The sequence below is a fragment of the Lolium rigidum genome, chromosome 7, assembly GCF_022539505.1.
Source record: "Lolium rigidum isolate FL_2022 chromosome 7, APGP_CSIRO_Lrig_0.1, whole genome shotgun sequence".
Classification (NCBI taxonomy): domain Eukaryota; kingdom Viridiplantae; phylum Streptophyta; class Magnoliopsida; order Poales; family Poaceae; genus Lolium; species Lolium rigidum.
Genome location: NC_061514.1, coordinates 87,880,225 through 87,907,169, shown reverse-complemented (window position 1 = coordinate 87,907,169; position 26,945 = coordinate 87,880,225).

Sequence of the window (26,945 nt, the reverse complement as noted above, 5' to 3'; positions counted from 1 at the left end):
TGAACTCATGAAGGCTTCGGTCAATGTACATCCATTGCCGATTCATCTGCATAATATAATTAAGCTTATCAAAAACCATTACAGAACATCATGATTAGTGAAGCGATGTATATATATATACACATGCATTTTATCAATGACGGATGAAAGGATAAATTTGTTAACCTCGATGGAGAAGGAAAAAGACAGGACCAAGCTTTAAGTGTTGCTTGTTTTGTGTGAACTCAAGTGGCAAAAGCTCTCTTAGGCATTTCATCGAGCACCTCTTGTGCATAAGAAGAGAGCAAAGCAACATACACCTCTCTTGTGCTAAGAAGTGAAAAATGCTAAGTGTGGCTCACACTTGGGCAGGGCAGAGGTATATCTATATAGATGGGCCTTTAGTCCCGGTTGGTAAGGGAAACCGGGACTAAAAGCCGGGACTAAAGGATAGATCTTTGGTCCCAATTGGTAATACCAACCGGGACTGAAGGGGCTCGGGGCCTGACACGGCCTGACGCGCTCTGCTACAATCCTTTTACAAACCAGGACCAAAATCCCCAAACAAACCGGGACTAAAGGGTGGCGCCGCCCGGCGCCGGTCGAACCGGGACCAATGCCCACCATTGATCCCGATCGTTTTTAAACTAGGACTAAATCTCCTAGGGGCTTTGGACAAAAACCCTGTTTTCTACTAGTGTCTTGTAACTAGGTCCATGAGCCCCTGGTTTCTTATTTCAAAATCTCCTAAACGATATAACAGTTGTGTGAATTTCGGAGCAGTAAGTTCCAGACGCATTCTTTTCCTTACCAGTGTATCTAAAGGAACTAAAAGGTTTTTAATGAGGCGGCTTGCTAGCTTAATATATTATGTTTAAAAAAATAATTCCCTCGAGCTCGTGCTTAAACAAAGGGAGGGATTATCAACGACCCTGCCATGTTAACCTACCACACCAAAGTAGCCCAGGAGTCTAATCCAAAAAGCCCAAGAGGAGGACGACCCAAGAGGAAGAAACTAAGTCCATCCTGGATCACAGACGGTACCCCTAGTAGTGTAAGGTAGAGCAGCTTCTCTAACTTAATTTTTTGTGAATATATTTATATGTACATTTTTTTTTCAAACATTTTAAGTGGTTATACGTTAAAAACGAACTCTGTATGAGAAAGTTATGCTTGTTTTAGTGAACAACTTCGAACTAAAAAAAGACTAGGAACCAAAAACATAAACTCATATTCTATATTCAATGTAAATAACATTGGTTGCATCCTAGAGATTTGTCATGAATCTTACTATATACAAGATAATTTAAAGCAATTTATTCTTCATACGCGGAAAATTTGAAACTTTATAGATTTCTAGATATTTGAAAGGCACAACTCCAACGATATTATCACCTCATTGAGATGGTGTTGCTTTTACCGTAGCAACGACAACAATTGAAAGGATTTTCCGGCGAGAAAGATCATCAAGATCGAGTTGTGCACCTAGTGATATTTGGAAGTTCTTGATTCGATAGAATTGCATTTTTTTTTACAAAAGTAGTGAAATTTTGACATTGAGGTGGCACTAGATAAAACATAGAGAGAGGGATAGATTGTGATTTACCTCAAAGGGTAAGCGATATCTCTATTTATATACAGCGCCAAGCCCTAGGGTTTATTACAAGCTGTTACAGACGGTTAAGATATCAAGAAACTAAAGAGCTATCTACTCACGCTTACCCAGAGAGATGAGGACTGTATACCGCTCCTGTCACAACTAACTTCGTTTAACAAACTATTGGTATGTTTTCATGTTCTACTTATAATGAAATTTCTATTTTTATTATACTAAGAGATTGCGTTAGAATCATATATAGCATCAATGTCTCCGAACTATTTTGATATTTACATTTTTTTTTTAAGTTCACCCTACCTTCATTTCTTTCGTCCTTCGCCACTAAACTGATTAGAACCGGACGGCAGTGTCGTATGTTACAAACTGGTTGTGAGGGTGGTTGGGAGGAACCAACCAGCTGATCATGATCTGCCTTGTTCATCTGTGATTTGAGTGGTATCTACACTAGGACCTTACATGTCAGCCGACATAGAAGCTGCAACGCGGCGAGCTCCTGCATGGGAGCGACGACCGACTCTAGCGTGGTGGCAAGAACTGCGGATCTGGTCGACATGCTTCTGACTGCACCTTGGCCGTTTACAGGTATGTCCACTAGGTCTAGGAGCGCTGCCATGGTACATGAACGTCAGCGAGGTCGACCTCGGAGAGGTGCATGTGTGAGGTCCACGAGCATCGGCATAGTACAAGAGCGTCAACAAGGTCAACCTCGGACGGAGGTATTCAAGAGATTCCCTCTACCCTGAATGAGTGATGCAAAGGAATCGAATGTCGGAGGATTTTGACTTCAACGTAAAAATTACACTCAGCTTAGGTTTAGAAAAAAAAAACAAAAATGGTCTGGTGAATATCATGAATTTATGGACTGGTGGAAAACCCTATATCAACTAGACTTATTTCAGAATCTGCAACCAAAACCAAGTAGTTTTAAAACACATAAGAGAAATAAGTAAAAGGAGGAAATTAGAACTAGTGAGTTGGCTAGTAAAAAGGAGGTTTGTGGCGGTGGATCAAACCTAGTATAAATACAGTCAATAGATCTCAAAATTATTTGGGCAACAATATCACACTACAAAAACATAGTTTACTGGGGAAATGCATGGTGGCTCTCGAGCGCCACACACCCCATACTTGGAAAAGTAAAAAAATTATAATAAAAAAGATAAGGAAAATTCGAACTTTTGTGAAATTAAAGATGATCAGGTATTGTACTTGTATAAAAATATTTTCCTAGAGAATTACTTTCATGTGAACAGGTAGGAATCTTAAATAGCTAAAACTAAATACAAGCTGCACTTTTCACCAAACTGACCATATATACTTGTCATGATGGATCTACACATAAAGGAATCTTTGTCGTCTTCAGTCTAGTTTTCTCAAAAGAAAGGAAAACACGAATTACATCTCCGGTCGTCTAGACCATGGTCTACATCACAAACACACAATAGTGTATTAAATCTTACAAACACTTTGTACACACGACAATGACTGCATCCACTTGACAGACACTTCGAACACTAGTTGTAATCTGAAGCACTGAAAAAAATTCAGTAAGTTGACTGCACCCTAGGATAAGTTAAGATTTTCACCAATAGTTAATACTCCCTCCGTCCATAAATAGATGCCAAAGATTTATTCAAATTCGGATGTATCTATACACTAAATTGTGACTAGATACATTCAAATTTAGACAAACTTTTGGCATCTATTTATGGACAGAGGTAGTACTTCCAATTAGAGCCTGAACAGGTAGTCCAATTACAGAGCCACGACATTGGTCCTTCCAAGCTTAAAGTGAGTTCCTCGTCGAGGGCGGCAGCTGATCAAGAGAGTCGAACATGTCCGGAGGGAGGTCGTCGAAGAAGTCGTCCCGGGCCTCGGCCTTGACGGGGCCACGCGCACAATCCATCCCGAAGAATGGCATCATCATCGGTGCCGGCTGCACAATCGGAAGCAGCTCCTGGTACGGGTGATAATCCATGGTGCTCGGTCCGAGGAACCCAGCTGAACCGATGTCGCATCTCCCCGGCATGTCAGGGAAATCCACCAGATGGTACGGATGCTGATAAAACGGCGGCTCTGGTTCAAACTGATGAGCTGCATTGGACGAGCTCGCTCCGCCGCCAGTGACCGGTGCTGCTACCTGCAGTGGCAATGGCTCCAAACTGAGGAATCCAGAGCATATCTGATCGTGCGACATTCGCGCGGCGTCCTGGTACTCCATGGGGGGTGCAGCTGCGCAGCATTGGCCACTGGAGGAGCTGCCCACGAATGGAACATGATCCTGGCAAGAACCCTGACGGCATTGCAACTCTTTCGTCAGAACACTGAAGGTTCATAGTTTCAGACAGAAAAGGATATCGCTTACTGGAACCACCAGCGAATGCATTACTGCAGATGGCTATCATTTATCTGGTGAATGCGAAATTGCGAATGAATAATTAAGAAAGAGTGAGTTTGAAGTGCTCACCATGGCGGAGTCGACAGAGGACACGGGCGCTTTTGTGTTGGTGCTCCTGATCTTGCTGGAGCGAGTGCGGAGAGGGGCGCGCAGGAGCCTGGCGAGCCGCTTCTGGCGCGTGCTCCAGAAGTTCTTGACATCGTTGTCTGTCCTGCCCGGCAGGTAGGTGGAGATCCTCGCCCATTTGTTCCCGAACTGCGCCTGCAGCTCGATCACCACCCGCTCTTCCTCGGCAGAGAACTTGCATCCACTTCAGAGAAGAAAAAAAAAGTTAGGTTACATGGCCATTGATTGTGACTTTCGAGCACAGATTGCAGAGGATAAAATACACTGCGAAATGACTGTTTGTCTCATACAGCCATTTTTCCTTTTTACAACTTCTTAACATGAAGCAATTTTCTACAATCACTTTTTTTAAGAGGACATTTGTAATGTTTCAGTGTATGAAGTATGAACTCTGAGCAGAAAGTTTTATATGGCAGAGTTGGAAGAGGCGAGCACTTGTATAAAACTGCCGTGGCTGCTCCCAGTCAAACAAGCAGTGCCAGTCGTTGTTAATCGACGGTGATAACTAGGGCAACATCGATTATACTAGTACCGCTAAAGCGCAAATGCAGCATCAACTTCCGATTGCATACACAAAATTAACCGAAAGTGATCGATGCCTGAACTGAACCATGGGAAGAAGCAGGACATGCAGAGAAGGAGAGGAATGGCGCTTACGTCTTGAGGTTCGGCCTGAGCTTGTTGACCCAGCGGAGGCGGCAGGACTTGCCGGTGCGCTGCAGGGCGCCTTTGGATCGAATGGAGCTCCAGTCCCGCGGGCCGTGGACGCGCACGTGCTCCAGCAGCACCGCGTCCTCCTCCGCCATCCACGGCCCCTTCCGCACAGCCTCACCGGCGTCCCTCCTGCCGCCCCTCCGGCGTGCACCGCCGCCGGGTGCTCGCGCCATTGCCTTTGATGATCAGCCGATCGAGAGGAAGACAGACGACGATGGTGCTTGCGAGTAGAGGCAGTAGTGTTCCGGAAGAGACGCGGGGCTCTTTCTTTAACCGTGGGTTTTGGGACAGGGTGGACGTGGCATTGCGCACGGTGCGACCTGGAGCGTCAGATGGCGATCGGACGGATGAGCCCGTTTCGCGAGGGGCACGCACGAACTCGCGGGTAACCGCCTCGCGTCCCCCACGAACGCCGATTTCCGCGGCCCTGGCCTGCATGTTCCGTGTCTAGTCGCCGTGTTGCTCACTACTTCTTTTTTTTTTTGAGAGTAACCACATATTTCATTAATCAAACACCAAGTTACAAGAAGCAACACATGTGGAAACTAAAAGACAAACCGGGATAAAATGATTATCCTGAATTTGCAGATAAAATCCTACAAGATCGAGAAATACAAAACGATCCCTAGGGTTTCCTGCAACCACCGTAGCCAGCGGCCGCCGTTCAATTCCAACGCCGCCGAGACGAACGCAAGAAGAGACGCCGAGCCTCCACCATTGCAAGATCCAAAAAAGCACCATCGCCAACGAGGCTTTGTGAGTCGATGAACAGGCCTGCTGCAAGCGGCGAGGCACATGTCGGCCGTGGCACGTCGGCCGGGGGACGTCCCCGTGCTGTCTTGGACCAAGATATGCCGCCTCCCATCGACGAAGTCGGAGAAAAACGGCATAACCACCACCTCCGGACCAACATCTTCGCTCCAGAAGAACCACCTCGCCCCGGTCCCCAGCGCCATCGTGGACAACGACAAACGCCGGTGACACGTCGAGAAACAGATCTCGCCAGATCTGAAGAATGGCGAGAAGACCAAACTGCCGACCTGAAAGATCGACAAGCACACGTTGCCAACAACTCCGAGACGCCGCCGTGAAGGTCGTCGCCGGTGTGGGAGTAGAGTTGTGGCAGATTTATTTGCCCGGGCGCCGCTCCCACCACCGCAACGACGCACCATAGGAGACAAAAACTAACCCTAACTACTAGGCCAGAACAGAGGAACGAGGTTCCCCCTCCCTCATGCCGCCGCCAGAGCGGCAAGCAGAGGGAGAGGAAACCAGGCCCAAGGCCAGAGATTGGGAAGATTGGATCTCCCGCCGCCGCCTCTCAGGAGCGTACGAGGAAAGACGGTTCGTATGTGCGTAATTTGTGTTGCTCACTACTTCGTGCATGCAGCGACATTTCTTCTTGTTGCCCACAAGTCCGCCTGACGCCGCGTCATCTCCAAGTTGCGATCGTTGAATTTTGAATCGAATTTCGACCAAATGTTATTTCTTTTTTTCAAGAATTGAAGTGACAGAGTAAAGGCACCCATGGTTTACCAGTACCAGCTTGCCACCGATGTGTGTGTTTTAGATATGTTTCAATTGTGGCCAAAACTTACTCTACGAATATCTGATCATGGCCAAATCTTTGATCTTTGTTTCTACATTTGCCTAATATTTGGCATGCCAATGCCTTTTCGGCTAATCGTTCATTCTTTTTCTGCAGTCTTGCCAATATTGGTCAACTCATGGGCAACCAAAAGGTCAAACAATTCTTTGGCTAGAACTAAACATAGCCTTAGTCACCCAAAGATGCAAACTGTTGTGGGCCGGTAAACAATTTGTGAGAATATTGGCCTACTACCATTCCCTCAGAATAGCCATACTGAGAGAGTAACACAAGTAATAACATGTAACAAATGCGGTGCCACATACTCCTTTCATCCATGAAAGAGTATATTTGCACCTTTCTTGTATATTTAAACTATTTCAAACTTTGACTAAGTTCATGAAATATAACAATATTTATGAAACCCAATAGCTATATGTTGAAATATATTTTATCATGAATCTAATGACACTAATTTATGAGATAAATGTTGGTGTCTTTTTGCTTGATATTATTTATGAGAGAGATCTACTAAGAGTTTTGAAGGAACACATCATAAGGAAGAGAAATTTGAAGCCACCTACAAAAGGTATGTCTTATGTATCCCACTTTTGAAGTTTGAATTGTTTATGCTAGTTAGTAGACTTGTTAAGATTTTGTACCAGTGGGAGTGATTTGAAACAATTGGAGTAGAGCTTTATTTGTATGCTTAGTTAATTGTGAAAGTTCGTTCATTTAGTTAACCAAGTCTTGCCTTTGAAATAATATTGCCAAAGAAGTACAACAAGAATATGTCTTAAAATTATGACTTGTATGATGATAAATTTTCTTAAGGGTTTAACTTTGAAGATACTTAACTCCATAGACGTCGTGATAGACTTGATAGCACTCATAGGAGTTGTTTGATGGAATTGAAGTCTAGTGGTAGCTGAGATGCATGGCAAGATGTAAGGTTGTATATAAATATGAGATATTGCTTTACACGTGTCAACATATGCTTTAGTGTCTGATATTGCTTTTATGTGTGTTAACACGACTATTGCGCACACTCTTGGGATACTGGCACCACTGGCTTATGATTGTCACAATCCTACAAAGTCATTCATGACTTTTACTTGAAAACTGTCAAAGGAATCTGAAAGATATCACTTCTCAAATCTTGACATAGACTCGCTACTATTAGATGACTATATTCTTGAAAGACAATGAATGGATAGTAATTGTTTTGATAGCCTTGATCGATTGATGTTAGCGTAATTAAGATACTTCATTGCTTATACCTCTTTAGACATGAATGCTCATACTTAATTTGATAATAATAAACTTTCAATATTACTTGGCAAATTGAGAGTTAACTACTTAAGCTAGAGTAATTGTTTCCACAACTAGCTATTCATACTTGTAATATTTATTATGATTGCCTCGAGTTACCAATGCTTGTATTATATTCTTGGCACTTCTCTAACTATGCTAAGCTTTCAAATGGAAGAAGTGCTGCACTCATAAGGCCACCACTTGTAAATGACTTTGCTTTCTCGTTGTTTTGGTTTAAACGCCAAGTTTCTTATAGTTCTTTATTTCTTGCTCGAGGACAATCAAGTTTAATCTTGGGGAAGTTGATGGCTGTGAAATACGCCATATTTTCTCGTGTTTAAACCCTTAGCTAAGTCAAGAAATTGACTAATTTTACCTCTCAACTTGCCATAAATGCCTAAATCGATGCAAAGACACACAATCTCTTCTATTTTTAGATGTTGTGTGGGATATCATGTCATGATGGCAAATGGACCTGCAATTAATGAAGAAAATTACGTCAGGAGCATGGCAAAGTTGACTACGCTCGGAAAGGTGGTTCCAGGAAGCCCCGCCCCTACCGTCCGCCCGTACCACCTGCGGCTGTATTCCCGAGGTCAAACACTATAAAAGTCGTGAAGGGACCGACGCTGAAAAGAGAGTCATTCGTCGCCAAACAGAGCCGCCATCCACCAGATCCATCAGCAACACACCAAAGGAGATCCATCACCATAGTTCATCCATTCCATCTCCCATCTCCTCCATAGCCATAGCCATCACCATTGTAATAGAGATATCATTGAGAATTGACGACCATTGTAAGAATATTGTGATTTTAATCTAAGTAGTATGTACAATAATTTCTATCTTTGAATTTGATCTTGATATTATGTGTGAGTAGTCCTCACGTGCTACGGGTTGGGTGAATCCTCGCAGTGTTCATATGCATCTAATCTTATGTTATTGATGTCTACGCACGCTTCTATTCTTATAGACAGTGTTGGGCCTCAAAGTGCAGAGGTTTGTAGAACAACAGCAAGTTTCCCTTAAGTGGATCACCCAAGGTTTATCGAACTCAGGGAGGTAGAGGTCAAAGATATCCCTCTCAAGCAACCCTGCAATTACGATACAAGAAGTCTCTTGTGTCCCCAACACACCCAATACACTTGTCAGATGTATAGGTGCAGTAGTTCAGCGAAGAGATAGTAAAATGCAAGTGATATGGATGAATATGAGTGGTAATAACAATCTGAAATAAATATGCAACAAGTAAACATGCAGTAAAACAGTAAACAAACGGTGATTCGATGTTTGGAAACAAGGCCTAGGGATCTGTTGCGGTCAGAAACCCACCGGTGAGCAGCGACGGGCAACACTGTAGAGCCGGGAGGCTCCCAGGACTGCGGCTGGCCCTGGTCCCTCCGAGCGACGGCCCGCAAAGACTCGGCACGCATGTCCGATGCTGATGCAAGGGCATGCCACCTGACCTATACCTGGTCAGGAAGGTGTTGGATTGTGCCTCGCTTAGTTTCCTGCATGGCATACACGTAAACATTAAATACGAGCCTCGATCGGCTCTCAGGTTATCCTGTGAATCGGCTCAAGGAGCCGATCCACCCATGATGCGTACGAGGTGTACGATCAGATGGTGGTCCTGCTTGATCAAAATAAAGCTAAAACGACCTACTACGATTTAGGGTTTTCACCGCATAATCGGAACATCCTACTCGTGATTGAGCCTGGCGGCCACGCACGGTAATCGTAAACCGAACCTAGACAAGGCCTAAAAACCAACACGAAGTTGATCCCCGGAACATCCTGTCTAGGGCTAGCAAACTACACCCTACGCGCCACTGGATCCTTCAACCCGTTTGTAAGGCCTAACTATGCAGATATCAAACTACTCCTTGAAGAACAAGGAGCAATCATAACGGATCGGATCTACCTAATAATGATCAAGCGGGGTGACGCCCTTACACCTGAGACAGGTGTAAGGACGGCTAGACGTCCTAGGGTTGCACGACGATAGCATATGACACGATGAACAATGCTAACCCTAACACATCTAAGATAACTACGTTGCTCGCCATCAAAAAGGCTTCAACACGAGCAACGCATGAACACCGAATAAACGTGTACTGCCTATATCGCAAGATGCGATCTAGGCAGCATGATGCTTACCCGGAAGAAACCCTCGAGACAAGGGAGTTGGCGATGCGCCTAGATTGGTTTGTGGTGAACGTGATTGTTGTTTATTTCATAAACCCTAGATACATATTTATAGTCCGTAGACTTTCTAACGTGGGAATAATCCCAACCGGGCACGAGCCAAACTCTATCTTAACCGACACGTATCCTACTATATTACAGATATACGGGCAAACTAGCCCAAACTTTGCACATAAGGCCGATTCATGTATTTCTTCTATGTAAATTCTTCAAGCCCATCTCCAATCGCGGCCTACCTCTGATCCGGTCAAATTCTGGTGATAACACATGCCCCCCTGGTTTTGGAAATGACAATTCCAAAATCATTATGCTTCTCCTTCGTCGGGTCACGTCGTGGCAGAGCCGAACCGTCGCAGTATCCTTCATCATGATGCCTTGCCTCCTCAACTCCTTTGAAAGATTTGATAGCTTTAACATCACTCCCTCGGAAACCGCAATGGCATTAAATCTCCACTGTATCTCCTTTTATTTAACCGTGTCGAACAATCCGCCACTTCATCCTCTTGCTCTGTTCCGGCCATCGGCACCTAAAAAATCCTCTTTCCCTGTAGCAATGTCTTCCTCTTCCTCCATCTCCTCAGGCCTTTCTTTCCAATCTTCCTCCTCGAGCGAGCAGGAGTGGAACTTCGACCACGTGCCAGACGGCCCACCCGAAGCACTCGTCAGGTCAGATGGTGACCTACCTCTGACCGATGGGGAGGATGATCTCGAGTTCCTCATCGAAGGGGAGCTGAAGAGCGAGAGCGAAGACGACCTTCACTCCTGGGCGAACCCCACCTCCTCCGACGAGGAGGAGGAAGAAGAAGAAGTAGAGGAAGAAGAAGAAGAGGAGGAGGAGGATGATTCCTCCTCCTCCGCTGGTATCCGCCGGCAAAGCGCTTCCGCGCTTGGGCGGACAGTGAGGACGATGATGATGACGAGGAAGAAGAGGCCCCGGCCGAGGGCTGGGGCAGCAGCGACGAGGAACTCTCCGGAAGCAGCGCCGACGGCAGCTACAATACCGACGATGAGGCCAGCGAGGATTAGGAATGTAGGACTAGTAGCTCCTGAGCAGTCGGCTCTTCTTTTGTTCTTCCTTTCTTGAGCAATCGGCTCTTCATTGTAAAAATCCCCTTATTAATGAAGAAGAAATTTCTCAGCTGATTTTAGTCCTTTCACCAATTTTGCCAATTGCTAAGATAAGTTAGCAAATCAAGAGCCGATGGCAGCGCATCGGACTTTGCCATGCAACGCGAGCAAAGCCAACTCTTTTATCTATCCAAATGGTAATCCGCGACTTGTCCGAAAGAGCAAAACTCAGATCCCCAAATCGCCGCTTGAACAGATCCAACCCCCGGCCATATGAACCTCAGATGTCAATCGTGCAGGTTTGTAACTGCAGCGGACCCAAGGGCAATATCACCCAATGCCCATGCTATGGTCTCCTTCCAGCAGCTCTGGTAATCTCCTTCTGCAACAACCCACCACTTTCGAAGAGGTTTATGATGCAGGGTCAGCCGATGGCACTCCAATCGGCTTCCAAAAACAGAGTGCCTACCAAATCAGCTGCCCCCCGAGCCTCAGTCAAGGCGAGAACGGTGGTGAGGACATATAGTTCAGGCAAATGGACCCGAACTTGAGCGAATCTGAGCAAAACAACACGCAGAATCAGCCAAACTTGCCACCATCGATCACCTTTTCTTCCGTTGAAAGCCGAAACATCAACGACTTAACCGACAAAGGGTTGGAAGTCCTCGAAGAGAAGGTCCTGGAACCAAACCGGCTCATTGCCGCTGAGGAAGCTCTCACTGTTCACTCCCTCCATGAAGCAGAAGGCCATCCGCGTCTTGAACATGCAGCGGGTAAATCCTGTGTAATTGTACTAGAGTCGATGGCCGTGCATCGGCTTTTGTTCCCTTAGTTCTAAAGTCGATGTCCGTGCATCGGCTGTACATCTTGAGAAAGTTTTTTTTACTGGCCGATTTTTCTATCGGCCCCCAATATTTTACTGCACATGCATCGCACATGTTCATCTGATTAGGTGCCCCCCGAGCCGAATCTGCCAGGTAACTGCGGATATCGGCTCTGTAGCTAGTCGAGGCACTGTATTTGAACGTCGGCTCCGTTAAGACCAATGTTGACTTCTTCCAGCTCATCAGCCGACGTACAACCGCTGCCCATTAGATCGACGTTGAACTCAGGCAAAACGTATGGTGAGGATAATTTTGGCCGATTGCTGGAATCGGCCTCCACGTTGATTGAATCGCTCAATGAAGGTTTTGAAATATTCCTCCATAGATCCTTGGGGCCGATCACATGGATCGGCATCGCCACGTTTGTCCATAGATGTTGCTCTTGTTACACGGTCAGGCCGGTGGATAAAACCAGCCTAACCCCATCCTTCGTCACGTCGATGCGCTCGCGATCGTCCAAATTGATGCTCGAGAGTGGCTCTTGACCTGATGTCTCCCAAACGTTCATGCCAGCCGTTGAAATCTCGGCTGAATCATCTGCATGGACGACTTCTACTTCATCTCCATCCCACTGTATTAGGCATTGGTGCATCGTGGATGGAATGCAACAGTTGGCGTGGATCCAATCTCTACCTAGTAGGACAGCATAGGTGCTCTTGCTGTCAACAATAAAGAACGTCGTAGGGATGGTTTTCCTTCCTACGGTCAGATCCACGTTCAGAACACCTTGTGCATCAGATGCTTGGCCGTTGAAATCGCTCAGTGTTACGTTGGTCTTGATCAAATCCGAGCTAGAGCGTCCCAACCGACGTAGCATGGAGTATGGCATAATGTTGGCTGCCGCTCCGGTGTCCACCGGCATCTTGTTGACGAGGCTGCCCATTGATATAGCCTCGCAAGTACGGGGCCTTCGGATGTCCGTAGCTTCTTTCTCGTGGCTTCTCAAAGATAACCGGCCGTGGGCCGCAGTCAAGTTGTGCCACAGGTGCTTCGTCTAACCCCGGAGCACTAAACTCCGTTGGAAGGATGAACACCATGTTTGTGCCAGCCGATGTCTCATCATCGGCTTTCTTTTGTCTGGGGCGCCACTCTTTTCTTTGTGGCCGTCCTTCTTCGTCCAGGGTTCGCTGAATTTTAGCGGCCAGATCAGGCCGTGCCTTCCGCAACGTGTGCAGGTATAACCTTTCGGCTTCCTCCAAACCACGTAGTCGCTGAACCCTACGCTTTTGGGAACGGCTGAGTCTGTCAGGGCACCACCTTGGCCGATGATACTTCTCTTCTTCTTCATCATCGTCCTCTAGTTCCTCGAGATCTTCTACCCGAGAGGACTCAGCGTGCTTGTTCCGAGGCGGGAGAGGCCCTAGACGTTTGGACACGGACACGTTAGCTGCATCCTTCTTCTTTTGTCTACATTCTGGGCAGTTGCCGATTGTAGGAAATCGGCTCATTCCTGAATCCCAGCAGTGTCTGAAGAAGGGGCAGTCCCAGTGCCTATCCACGTCATCTTGCTCTCTCGATTTTTCCTTGGCGTGGCGCTCATATCTCTCCTCGTCGCGATCATGCCGACGGTGTCTCCTGGCGTCCCTAGCCAGACGATCTCTTTCATCATCGTCGTTGTGTCGTCGGCGTTGGTCGTACTGACTCACATATTTGTTGAGGAGGTGATCAGAAAGAGGTCGCTGATATCTCACGTTCCTCACTTCTCCCTCTGTGATATAGCACTTGCCATCGTGACGGAGCCGATCGCGTGAAACGGCTTCCTCTGTGTCCTTGCTATGAGAGCAGCTGCCCTCGTCTCCGTCCTTACCAGAGTGGTGCCCAGGTCCTACCATGTTGATGTTGAACGAGAATCCTGGCTGGCACCCTCCAGGGTAAGTGCAATCCACCATGTTAACGACAGGAAAGGGGTGTGTGTCGACCTTCATGGCGTACTGGCTGAAAATTAGCCGACCTTGTTCTATCGCCATTTGGACCTGCTGACGCCACACCCTGCAGTCGTGGGTGGCATGGGTGAACGTGTTATGCCACTTGCAGTATGGCTTTCCGTTCAGCTCCTGAGCCGTGGGGATCTTGTGGCCTTCGGGTACCTTTAGCTGCTTCTCCTTGAGTAAGAGGTCGAAAATTTGCTCAGCCTTGGTGACATCGAAGTCAAACCCTCTTGGAGGACCCTGTGGCTTAACCCACTTACATGACACGGGGCTTGCCCCCCGAGTCCATTCAGCCACTGCTACCTCTTGATCGCCCGCAGAACCTTCGTCTTCATCTGCCTCAACCAGGACCACCGCACGTTTGAATTTATCCTGGTATACATCTGGGTGGCGCTGTTCATATGCTGATAGCTTCTGCACCATGTGCGCCAGTGAAGGGTAGTCTGCTTGGGAGGCCACGTCCTTGATCGGTGATGTGAGACCCACCACCGCCAACTCGACTGCTTCTTTTTCAGTCACACGAGCCGAATAGCATCGGTTCCTAACGGTCCTAAAGCGCTGGATGTATTCTGAAACTGTTTCTCCGCGCTTCTGTCGTACTTGCGCTAGATCGGCAATGCCAGCCTCGGAAGCCTCTGAGTGATACTGCATGTGGAATTTCTCTTCCAACTGCTTCCAAGTCCGGATTGAGTCTGGTGGCAGCGATGTGTACCACCCAAAAGCCGATCCTGTGAGGGACTGTGCGAAGAACCTCACACGCAGCTCATCTGATGATGAGATCGTGCCCGATGATACGTCTCCAACGTATCGATAATTTCTTATGTTCCATGCCACATTATTGATGATATCTACATGTTTTATGCACACTTTATGTCATATTCGTGCATTTTACGGAACTAACCTATTAACAAGATGCCGAAGAGCCGATTCTTTGTTTTCTCGCTGTTTTTGGTTTCGAAATCCTAGTAACGAAATATTCTTGGAATTGGACGAAATCAACGCCCGGGGTCCTATTTTGCCACGGAGCTTCCCGAGAAGACCGAAGAGGAGTCGAAGTGGGGCCACGAGGCGCCGCCACCATAGGGCGGCGCGGCCCAGGCCCCGGCCGCGCCGACCTATGGTGTGGGGCCCTCGTGTGGCCCCCACGTTGCCCTTCCGCCTACTTAAAGCCTCCGTCGCGAAAACCCCGAGTACCGAGAGCCACGATACGGAAAACCTTCCGGAGACGCCGCCGCCGCCAATCCCATCTCGGGGGATTACGGAGATCTCCTCCGGCACCCTGCCGGAGAGGGGATTCATCTCCCGGGAGGACTCTTCACCGCCATGGTCGCCTCCGGAGTGATGAGTGAGTAGTTCACCCCTGGACTATGGGTCCATAGCAGTAGCTAGATGGTTGTCTTCTCCTCATTGTACTTCATTGTCGGATCTTGTGAGCTGCCTAACATGATCAAGATCATCTTTCTGTAATGCTATATGTTGTGTTTGTCGGGATCCGATGGATAGAGAATACCATGTTATGTTAATTATCAAGTTATTACCTATGTGTTGTTTATGATCTTGCATGCTCTCCGTTATTAGTAGAGGCTTTGGCCAAGTTGATGCTAGTAACTCCAAGAGGGAGTATTTATGCTCGATAGTGGGTTCATGTCTCCGTGAACTGCGGGAGTGCCAGAAACCCCTAAGGTTATGGATGTGCTTGTTGCCACTAGGGATAAAACATTGATGCTATGTCCGAGGATGTAGTTATTGATTACATTACGCGCAATACTTAATGCAATTGTCTGTTGCTTTGCAACTTAATACTGGAAGGGGTTCGGATGATAACTCGAAGGTGGACTTTTTAGGCATAGATGCGGTTGGATGGCGGTCTATGTACTTTGTCGTAATGCCCAATTAAATCTCACTTGTACTTATCATGACATGTATGTGCATTGTTATGCCCTTTCTATTTGTCAATTGCCCGACTGTAATTTGTTCACCCAACATGCTTTTATCTTATGGGAGAGACACCTCTAGTGAGCTGTGGACCCCGGTCCATTCTTTTATACTTGAAATACAAATCTGCTGCAATACTTGTTTTTACTATTTTCTTGCAAACAATCATCTTCCACACAATACGGTTAATCCTTTGTTACAGCAAGCCGGTAAGATTGACAACCTCACTGTTTCGTTGGGGCAAAGTACTTTGGTTGTGTTGTGCAGGTTGCACGTTGGCGCCGGAATTTCTGGTGTTGCGCCGCACTACATCCCGCCGCCATCAACCTTCAACGTGCTTCTTGACTCCTACTGGTTCGATTAAACCTTGGTTTCTTATCGAGGAAACTTGCCGCTGTGCGCATCACACCTTCCTCTTGGGGTTCCCAACGGACATGTCAATTACACGCATCAAGCAAATTTACGGCGCCGTTGCCGGGGAGATCAAGACACGCTGCAAGGGAGTCTCCACTTCTCAATCTCTTTACTTTGTTTTTGTCTTGCTTTATTTTATTTACTACTTTGTTTGCTGCATTATATCAAAACACAAAAAAATTAGTTGCTAGCTTTACTTTATTTACTATCTTGCACTCTATATCAAAAACACAAAAAAATTAGTTACTTGCATTTACTTTATTTTAGTTTATTTCATCATGTTTCCTCCTAAGTACACTCTAAAAGACATACCGGTAGGACGTGGGTCTATAATTGGGAAGGATAATATAGAAGATTTTTTCACTCATGTTAGTACCACTGAAGATTTTGAAGATAGACATTTGGTAGAACTTGCTCCTACTTATGAAATTGCTGTTGCTTCTTTAGTTCACATGTTGGAAACTAAATTTGTTAATCTTAATCCTATAATCCAACACATGTTTCTCACGCTGGGTGATATGGAAGAAGGGGAAAAGAAAGATTTTGTATTAGAAACCCTTCTTAAAGAATTTGGGGGAGTAGCAAGAGAAGCTAGAAAAGTCTTCACTAAATATAATATGCTAGGCTCTTATACCAATTTTGCTAGTACCCTTGAAAAAATGGAAAAAGATAGAGAAAAGTATACTAATCAAGTTAATTATGAGGGGGATATTAAAACCTCAATACCATGCAAACTCTTAGGAATGTGCGAGGCACTAGAAAATAATTATGCTTGGCTTGTTCCTGAAAATTTGTTTGATGAGAATAGCAAGCCTAAGACTAATGAAAAGGGAGCCTCTGAAACTTACATAGATAATATACAATGCATAGTTAAGAAAACTCCCAATACCCCTAATTATGATGTTGATGCTTCATCTCTCGATAGCACTTGAGATACACTTTCTGCGCCTAGCTGAAAGGCGTTAAAGAAAAGCGCTTATGGGAGACAACCCATGTTTTTACTACAGTACTTTTGTTTTATATTTGAGTCTTGGAAGTTGTTTACTACTGTAGCAACCTATCCTTATCTTAGTTTTGAGTTTTGTTGTGCCAAGTAAAGTCTTTGATAGTAAAGTAAATACTAGATTTGGATTACTGCGCAGAAACAGATTTCTTTGCTGTCACGAATCTGGGCCTAATTCTCTGTAGGTAACTCAGAAAATTATGCCAATTTATGTGAGCGATCCTCAGATATGTACGCAACTTTCATTCAATTTGAGCATTTTCATTTGAGCAAGTCTGGTGCCCTAATAAAATCCATCTTTACGGACTGTTCTGTTTTGACAGATTCTGCCTTTTATTTCGCATTGCCTCTTTTGCTATGTTGGATGAATTTCTTTGATCCATTAATGTCCAGTTGCTTTATGCAATATCCAGAAGTGTTAAGAATGATTGTGTCACCTCTGAACATGTTAATTTTTATTGTGCACTAACCCTCTAATGATTTGTTTCGAGTTTGGTGTGGAGGAAGTTTTCAAGGATCAAGAGAGGAGTATGATACAATATGATCAAGGAGAGTGAAAGCTCTAAGCTTGGGGATGCCCCGGTGGTTCACCCCTGCATATTCTAAGAAGACTCAAGTTTCTAAGCTTGGGGATGCCCAAGGCATCCCCTTCTTCATCGACAACATTATCAGGTTCCTCCCCTGAAACTATATTTTTATTCCGTCACATCTTATGCACTTTGCTTGGAGCGTCGGTTTGTTTTTGTTTTTGTTTTGTTTGAATAAAATGGATCCTAGCATTCACTTTGTGGGAGAGAGACACGCTCCGCTGTAGCATATGGATAAGTATGTCCTTAGGCTCTACTCATAGTATTCATGGCGAAGTTTCTTCTTCGTTAAATTGTTATATGGTTGGAATTGGAAAATACTACATGTAGTAACTCTAAAATGTCTTGAATAATTTGATACTTGGCAATTGTTGTGCTCATGTTTAAGCTCTTGCATCATATACTTTGCACCCATTAATGAAGAAACACTTAGAGCTTGCTAATTTGGTTTGCATATTTGGTTTCTCTAGAGTCTAGATAATATCTAGTATTGAGTTTTGAACAACAAGAAAGACGGTGTAGAGTCTTATAATGTTTACAATATGTCTTTTATGTGAGTTTTGCTGCACCGTTCATCCTTGTGTTTGTTTCAAATAACCTTGCTAGCCTAAACCTTGTATCGAGAGGGAATACTTCTCATGCATCCAAAATCCTTGAGCCAACCACTATGCCATTTGTGTCCACCATACCTACCTACTACATGGTATTTCTCCGCCATTCCAAAGTAAATTGCTTGAGTGCTTCCTTTAAAATTCCATCATTCACCTTTGCAATATATAGCTCATGGGACAAATAGCTTAAAAACTATTGTGGTATTGAATATGTACTTATGCACTTTATCTCTTATTAAGTTGCTTGTTGTGCGATAACCATGCTTCGGGGACGCCATCAACTATTCTTTGTTGAATATCATGTGAGTTGCTATGCATGTCCGTCTTGTCTGAAGTAAGAGAGATCTACCACCTTAATGGTTGGAGCATGCATATTGTTAGAGAAGAACATTGGGCCGCTAACTAAAGCCATGAATCATGGTGGAAGTTTCAGTTTTGGACATATATCCTCAATCTCATATGAGAATAATAATTGTTGTCACATGCTTATGCATTTAAGAGGAGTCCATTATCTGTTGTCCATGTTATCCCGGTATTGATGTCTAAGTTGAGAATAATCAAAAGCGAGAAATCCAAAATGCGAGCTTTCTCCTTAGACCTTTGTACAGGCGGCATGGAGGTACCCCATTGTGACACTTGGTTGAAACATATGTATTGCAATGATCCGGTAGTCCAAGCTAATTAGGACAAGGTGCGGGCACTATTAGTATACTATGCATGAGGCTTGCAACTTGTAAGATATAATTTTCATAACTCATATGCTTTATTACTACCGTTGACAAAATTGTTTCATGTTTTCAAAATAAAAGCTCTAGCACAAATATAGCAATCGATGCTTTCCTCTTTGAAGGACCTTTCTTTTTACTTTTATGTTGAGTCAGTTCACCTATCTCTCTCCATCTCAAGAAGCAAACACTTGTGTGAACTGTGCATTGATTCCTACATACTTGCATATTGCACTTGTTATGTTACTCTATGTTTACAATTATCCATGAGATATACATGTTACAAGTTGAAAGCAACCGCTGAAACTTAATCTTCCTTTGTGTTGCGTCAATACCTTTACTTTGATTTATTGCTTTATGAGTTAACTCTTATGCAAGACTTATTGATGCTTGTCTTGAAGTACTATTCATGAAAAGTCTTTGCTTTATGATTCACTTGTTTACTCATGTCATTACCATTGTTTTGATCGCTGCATTCATTACATATGCTTACAAATAGTATGATCAAGGTTATGATGGCATGTCACTTCAGAAATTATCTTTGTTATCGTTTTACCTGCTCGGGACGAGCAGAACTAAGCTTGGGGATGCTGATACGTCTCCAACGTATCGATAATTTCTTATGTTCCATGCCACATTATTGATGATATCTACATGTTTTATGCACACTTTATGTCATATTCGTGCATTTTCTGGAACTAACCTATTAACAAGATGTCGAAGAGCCAGTTGCTGTTTTCTGCTGTTTTTGGTTTCAGAAATCCTAGTAACGAAATATTCTCGGAATTGGACGAAATCAACGCCCAGGGTCCTATTTTGCCACGAAGCTTCCGGAAGACCGAAGAGGAGTCGAAGTGGGGCCACGAGGCGCCGCCACCATAGGGCGGCGCGGCCCGGGCCCCGGCCGCGCCGACCTATGGTGTGGGGCCCTCGTGTGGCCCCCCACGTTGCCCTTCCGCCTACTTAAAGCCTCCGTCGCGAAAACCCCGATGCCGAGAGCCACGATACGGAAAACCTTCCTGAGACGCCGCCGCCGCCAATCCCATCTCGGGGGATTCTGGAGATCTCCTCCGGCACCCTGCCGGAGAGGGGATTCATCTCCCGGAGGACTCTTCACCGCCATGGTCGCCTCCGGAGTGATGAGTGAGTAGTTCACCCCTGGACTATGGGTCCATAGCAGTAGCTAGATGGTTTTATTCTCCTCATTGTACTTCATTGTCGGATCTTGTGAGCTGCCTAACATGATCAAGATCATCTATCTGTAATGCTATATGTTGTGTTTGTCGGGATCCGATGGATAGAGAATACCATGTTATGTTAATTATCAAGTTATTACCTATGTGTTGTTTATGATCTTGCATGCTCTCCGTTATTAGTAGAGGCTTTGGCCAAGTTGATGCTAGTAACTCCAAGAGGGAGTATTTATGCTCGATAGTGGGTTCATGTCTCCGTGAATGCGGGGAGTGACGAAACCCCTAAGGTTATGGATGTCTTGTTGCCACTAGGGATAAAACATTGATGCTATGTCCGAGGATGTAGTTATTGATTACATTACGCGCAATACTTAATGCAATTGTCTGTTGCTTTGCAACTTAATACTGGAAGGGGTTCGGATGATAACCTGAAGGTGGACTTTTTAGGCATAGATGCAGTTGGATGGCGGTCTATGTACTTTGTCGTAATGCCCAATTAAATCTCACTGTACTTATCATGACATGTATGTGCATTGTTATGCCCTTTCTATTTGTCAATTGCCCGACTGTAATTTGTTCACCCAACATGCTTTTATCTTATGGGAGAGACACCTCTAGTGAACTGTGGACCCCGGTCCATTCTTTTATACTGAAATACAAATCTGCTGCAATACTTGTTTTTACTATTTTCTTGCAAACAATCATCTTCCACACAATACGGTTAATCCTTTGTTATAGCAAGCCGGTGAGATTGACAACCTCACTGTTTCGTTGGGGCAAAGTACTTTGGTTGTGTTGTGCAGGTTGCACGTTGGCGCCGGAATCTCTGGTGTTGCGCCGCACTACATCCCGCCGCCATCAACCTTCAACGTGCTTCTTGACTCCTACTGGTTCGATTAAACCTTGGTTTCTTACTGAGGGAAACTTGCCGCTGTGCGCATCACACCTTCCTCTTGGGGTTCCCAACGGACGTGTCAATTACACGCATCACCCAGTTGTGCCAAATATCGGCTCACATGCTCGATGGAGCTGGAACCATCTGCTCCATTAAACTTGGAGAAATCAGGGAGCCGATACTTGGGTGGTAGCAGGATCAGTTCGTACTCGTTGGGGTACGGCTTGGAATAGCCGATTGTCCTCCTTTTCGGCACCATGCCGAACTGGTCTTTTAAGATGGTACTAATCTGATCCGCGGTGCTGGCTGTAGGAATCAAACTCTGAAGATTCGCCGGAGTGGCATACTTAGCCAGTCATGCTTGTTTTTCCAGCTCTGAGCCAACTGCAGGAGCTGAGCTCTGGAGGTTTATCGGAGTGGCATACTTAGCTAGCCACGTCTGCTTCTCAAGATCTGTTCCCGAAGTTCCTCCCTGCTGTTCCGAAGTCCCTGCTCGTTGCGGTCCTGGTTTGTGAGTGCCCAGCTACTGCAGTCTGGCACGTATGTGCACGTGTATCCGTGAGGGATCTCCTTAGGAGCCTCATGCAAGAACTGGTAATCACTAGGGTCACCACCGATCTTGTAGACGACGTATGCCGATGAATTCGGCACTTCTGGTGCTGCCAACGCGAACGGCAGCGGTGGGCGGGACTGGAGTGGCATCTCTCCTTGGTGAGTCCCTAGAGCTGGTCCTGACGGAGAATAGTGATGGCTCATGATTTCCTGGATCACGCGCAGAGCGACACGCTCCAAAGTGTTCACCAGGCTCTCAGAATGGCGGTGCAGCGAATGAGCTACCATGAAGTTAATCTCCTGACGCAGAGACCTGGTGCGTTCTTCGACGGGGCGGACAGGTCCACCCCATCGAGCGCGCCTTCGGGCGAGAACCCCTTCCACCCGATGCCGTGTGAGCGGGTTCTGCGGAAAGAGCCGATGAGGTCGGCTTCGAGGATAGCTTTGACCTCGTCATACTTTTTCTTGAGCTCGTCAGTCAGCTCCTCGTACGTGACCGGAGTACCTTCCGCCATCTCAGATGTAGATGGCGATGCGGTTGATGTCGAAGATTGTCCCACCGGGCGTGCCAGAATGTGTTGCGGTCAGAAACCCACCGGCGAGCAGCGACGGGCAACACTGTAGAGCCGGGAGGCTCCCAGGACTGCGGCTGGCCCTGGTCCCTCCGAGCGACGGCCCGCAAAGACTCAGCACGCACGTCCGATGCTGATGCAAGGGCGTGCCACCTGACCTATACCTGGTCAGGAAGGTGTTGGATTGTGCCTCGCTTAGTTTCCTGCATGGCATACACGTAAACATTAAATACGAGCCTCGATTGGCTCTCGAGGTTATCTCGTGAATCGGCTCAAGGAGCCGATCCACCCATGATGCGTACGAGGTGTACGATCAGATGGTGGTCCTGCTTGATCAAAATAAAGCTAAAACGACCTACTACGATTTAGGGTTTTCACCGCATAATCGGAACATCCTACTCGTGATTGAGCCTGGCGGCCACGCACGATGATCGTAAACCGACCCTAGACAAGGCCTAAAAACCAACACGAAGTTGATCCCCGGAACATCCTGTCTAGGGCTAGCAAACTACACCCTACGCGCCACTGGATCCTTTAACCCGTTTGTAAGGCCTAACTGTGTGACAAGGTATTAACTTGTCAATGCCTATGGATTGTAGGCTAGGGTTTAGTTGGAAGTAGAGGGCAAGTAGATCTCGAAGGTTTCAGCCGAAAAGTACTCGACGATTATGAAAACTAAGGTTTGTAGACAATGATTCGATGATCTCTGCGTCTCTCGACTCCCCCTTATATAGGAGGTGGAGCCGAGGGATTCGTGCTGTACAAGTTACAAAGTCCGGGAAGGTTTCAAACTCATCCCGTAAGATTACAAATAAGACTTTCTATTACAACTCTAACTTTCCTTAATAACATCTTGGGCTTCCGAATCTTCTTATTCTTCGAGTAGTGGGCCTTCGATGAACCCCGGGTACTATCTTCGGCAGGCCCATTAGGGATGCCTATGTCAGTAGCCCCGAGATTTTGCTTGAATCGTAGAATCATGGAAAATCTCCATCGTTTATTTTTACTCGACATCTTAAACCTTTCTATATTTCTTCATATAAATTTCTATATTGTACAGGGGATAATGGTAGTTGGGGCTAGTTCATCCGACGGATCGGTACTAGTTAACCGCTCTAGTGGCAATCCGCAAAAACCTACTTCAAAATCACGTCCCTGGACATGATTTCGGGATACCGGTGTAAACTTCGACAGGTGCCGCTTAAGGTCTTACCATTCCGTCGAGTCCTGACCATATTTATCGAGTACCTAACGCGTCCATTAGGATTTTTCTTCGTATCTGTTGATACGGATAAAAGTAGCAAACCGACGTCAGAGACGGCGCCACGCCTCACAGAATTGATCTGGGGTCTTACCTTCGCAAAGTTTTGCGGCATTCAGAAATTGATCGCAACTTCGGCGTTCTGAGAATATATTGTCGAGTGCTTATTCGGCTGATGGAATGGCACATTTTATCGAGTCATGGATGACTTATATTGCGTTCCCGATGGGAGTATATGCAGAGTTATTTATAACTCGAAATATACTCTCTTGCTGTTCTATATTTCTCTTTTTTTTATTCTGACTTCCTTTCTTTTTTATAATTTCATCGGGCACGCGAACAGCGTTCCCGATGGGAGTAGCCCCCGAGGCTACAGCCAAGGACTTGTGCTTGGTTGTAGGCTCCACGCTATATGCCGCTATATTTTCTTTCTCTTCCGAAATTTTATAATGTCTCGGGTGCGCGAACAGCGCTCCCGATGGGAGTAGCCCCCGAGGCTATGAGCAAATATTTGTATTTGATCATAGGCTCACGCCATTTCTATTTTGTCTTTCTCGAATTTTTTCTTTTTTCCAAAGTAGCCCCCGAGCATTTGATTAAAAACTTGTATTTGATCAAAGGCTCTCCAATATTTTTGCTGTCGCCTTTTGTATGAAGCTGTGACGCTGAATTTTTTTCCAGCTAAAGTGACGTCATTGTTGACGATAGCCACGACTGCAGTTCCTGAAATCGCGAGAAGTTCTTTCTCGCTGCCTTGCGGGCCCAAATTACGCATCATATTGACACGTCGTGCAAGTGGGGGACACACGTCCTCCGCTTTTCCTGGCGCACGCACTGTAACTCCTCCAGGGTGAAATTACTTTTTTACCCCTGTTCTACGTGGACATCATCTGCCGCACACTTTTTCCATCCAACGGTACGCCGCTTCGCCGCACCTCTATATAAGATCCCCTTCTTCTTCCTCGAGCACTTTCGCTCGCGCCGCTCTCTTGCTCTCCTCTGCAAAAATCTCCTCTTGCGCCCCATAGTTCCCTGAGCTCTACTTCCTTCGAGCTGTACTCCTGCGCCATTGTTGATGCCACCGCGTCGTTTGACCAGACACAGCACGCCGGAATCTTCCATGGCCGCCGCGGATCTTGGGACGGCGGAGTGGGAAAGATCGAAGATTTCCACTCAGGATCTCAACCTCTTGAAGAAACTGGGGATCAGCAAGAAGCCTAAAGCACTTTGCTTCCCTAGCGAAGAAAGCTACCCAGCCCCTCCAATGGGGTACCGGGTAAGTTTTGTCGACCATCTCATCCGTGGTTTGTCCGCCCCCATTCATCCATTCCTCCGTGGTGATATGGGGTGGCCCGATCTTCTCAGTAAGCAACGGTGGTGATGATGATCACGGGGTGATGGCAGCGGAGAAACACGACGATGTAGTGGATGATAACTTGTATGACGCAACGAGATCTCTCGATTGGTCCCTGTCGCCGGATGCAACAGCTCTCAACCCCGCAAGATATTCGCAACTCCACACACTTGCGCACGTAGCCGCCGACCACGAAGCGGTAAGTTGCAACCGTCTAATTCCCAATGGAACAGCGAGATCACACAAGACTTAAACAGGATCTACACAATATCCAAGCAATATGGTGTAGGGAATTCAATAGTTTTGCGGAGCAAACAACTAAGAACTAGGGTTTATCTTAAACGTGGTCTAAAGCAGCTAGGGGGCGTCCTGGGCACTTATATAGGTGTCCGGGACGAGTTCTGGTCGAAAAGATACAAAAATAACCGACCCGGAATAGATCCGGTCGAGACAGACTCGGACCGGTCCGGTCCGGGATCCGGTCGACCGGGCCGTGGACCGGGCGATCCGGTCCGTGGTCCGGTCAACCGGGCCGTGGACCGGGCGGTCCCGGTCGGGGGTCCGGTCGACCGGTCGGAAACCGGGAAAACTGCGAAGTTTCCGGTCTCGCTCCGGTACGATAAATTTCCTCCGGTTGGTGGCCGGTTTACGACCGGTCGACCGGGCCAGGGACCGGGCGGTCCGGTCCCTGGCCCGGTCGACCGGGTTCTGGACCGGCCTGGACTTCTTCTTCTCCTCTCGCGCATTCCTCCCGCTCCTCCCTCGCGCGTCCATGAGATATCTTCATGTCCAGCTCCATGTCCAGCCTTTACGGCCTTCTTGATGTCCGTCTTCACGTCCAGCTGCTCCTCTCCTCGTGCGATGCATGTCTCCTCTTGATACCCGATGATACATAAGTAATAGGACTTAGGCAGTATAAAGTTCTCATCAATCAAAGTACCGTTTAGAAACAAGTTCACCTGTTGTTTAAGTAGCTTCGCACGAGCTCTTGTAATTGGTCCAATCCGAACTTCATTGGACTTGAGCTTCACAAGCAGGTTCATCTTCATTTGCTAATGACGGAGGTAGTAGTGAGGTAGGGATGTCCTCATCATCTCCCCCCTTCAAAAGGCGTCGACCCCGACGCTCCAAGGTCTTCTCCGTCATATGGCGTCAAATCAGCAACATTGAAAGAATTACTGACACCAAACTCATCAACTGGAAGATCTATCGAGTATGCATTATCATTGATCTTGGCAAGCACTTTATAAGGACCAGCACCACGAGGCTTCAACTTAGACTTCCGCAGCTTCGGGAACCTATCCTTGCGAAAATGTACCCAGACCAAATCACCGGGCTTGAACAACATCTCTTTGCGCTTCTTGTTCATCCTTGCAGCATTGCTCTTGCCTTTCTTCTCGATCAACTCTTTAGTCTTCTCATGGATCTTACGCACAAAATCTGCCCTCTTGGATGCCTCCATATTAACTCTCTCATGTATGGGCAAAGGCAACAAGTCAAGTGGAGTAATGGGTTTGAAACCATACACCACCTCAAAAGGACACAGCTCCGTGGTAGAATGTACCGCCCTGTTGTAAGCAAACTCCACATGCGGCAAACACTCTTCCCACTCCTTCAGGTTCTTCTTGATCATGGATCTCAACAGTTGTGACAAGGTTCGATTCACCACCTCAGTTTGACCATCAGTTTGAGGATGACAAGTAGTACTGAATAGTAGCTTTGTCCCGAGCTTTCCCCAAAGTGTCTTCCAGAAGTAGCTCATGAACTTCACATCACGATCAGAAACAATAGTCTTCGGGACTCCATGTAGTCGAACAATCTCCCCGAAAAACAGGTTAGCAATATGCGACGCATCGTCGCTTTTGTGGCGAGCAATAAAGTGTGACATTTTAGAAAATCTGTCCACTACCACAAATATAGAATCATGGCCTCTTTTAGTACGCGGCAAACCCAACACAAAATCCATACTTATATCCTCCCATGGTGTAGTAGGTGCCGGTAACGGAGTATACAAACCG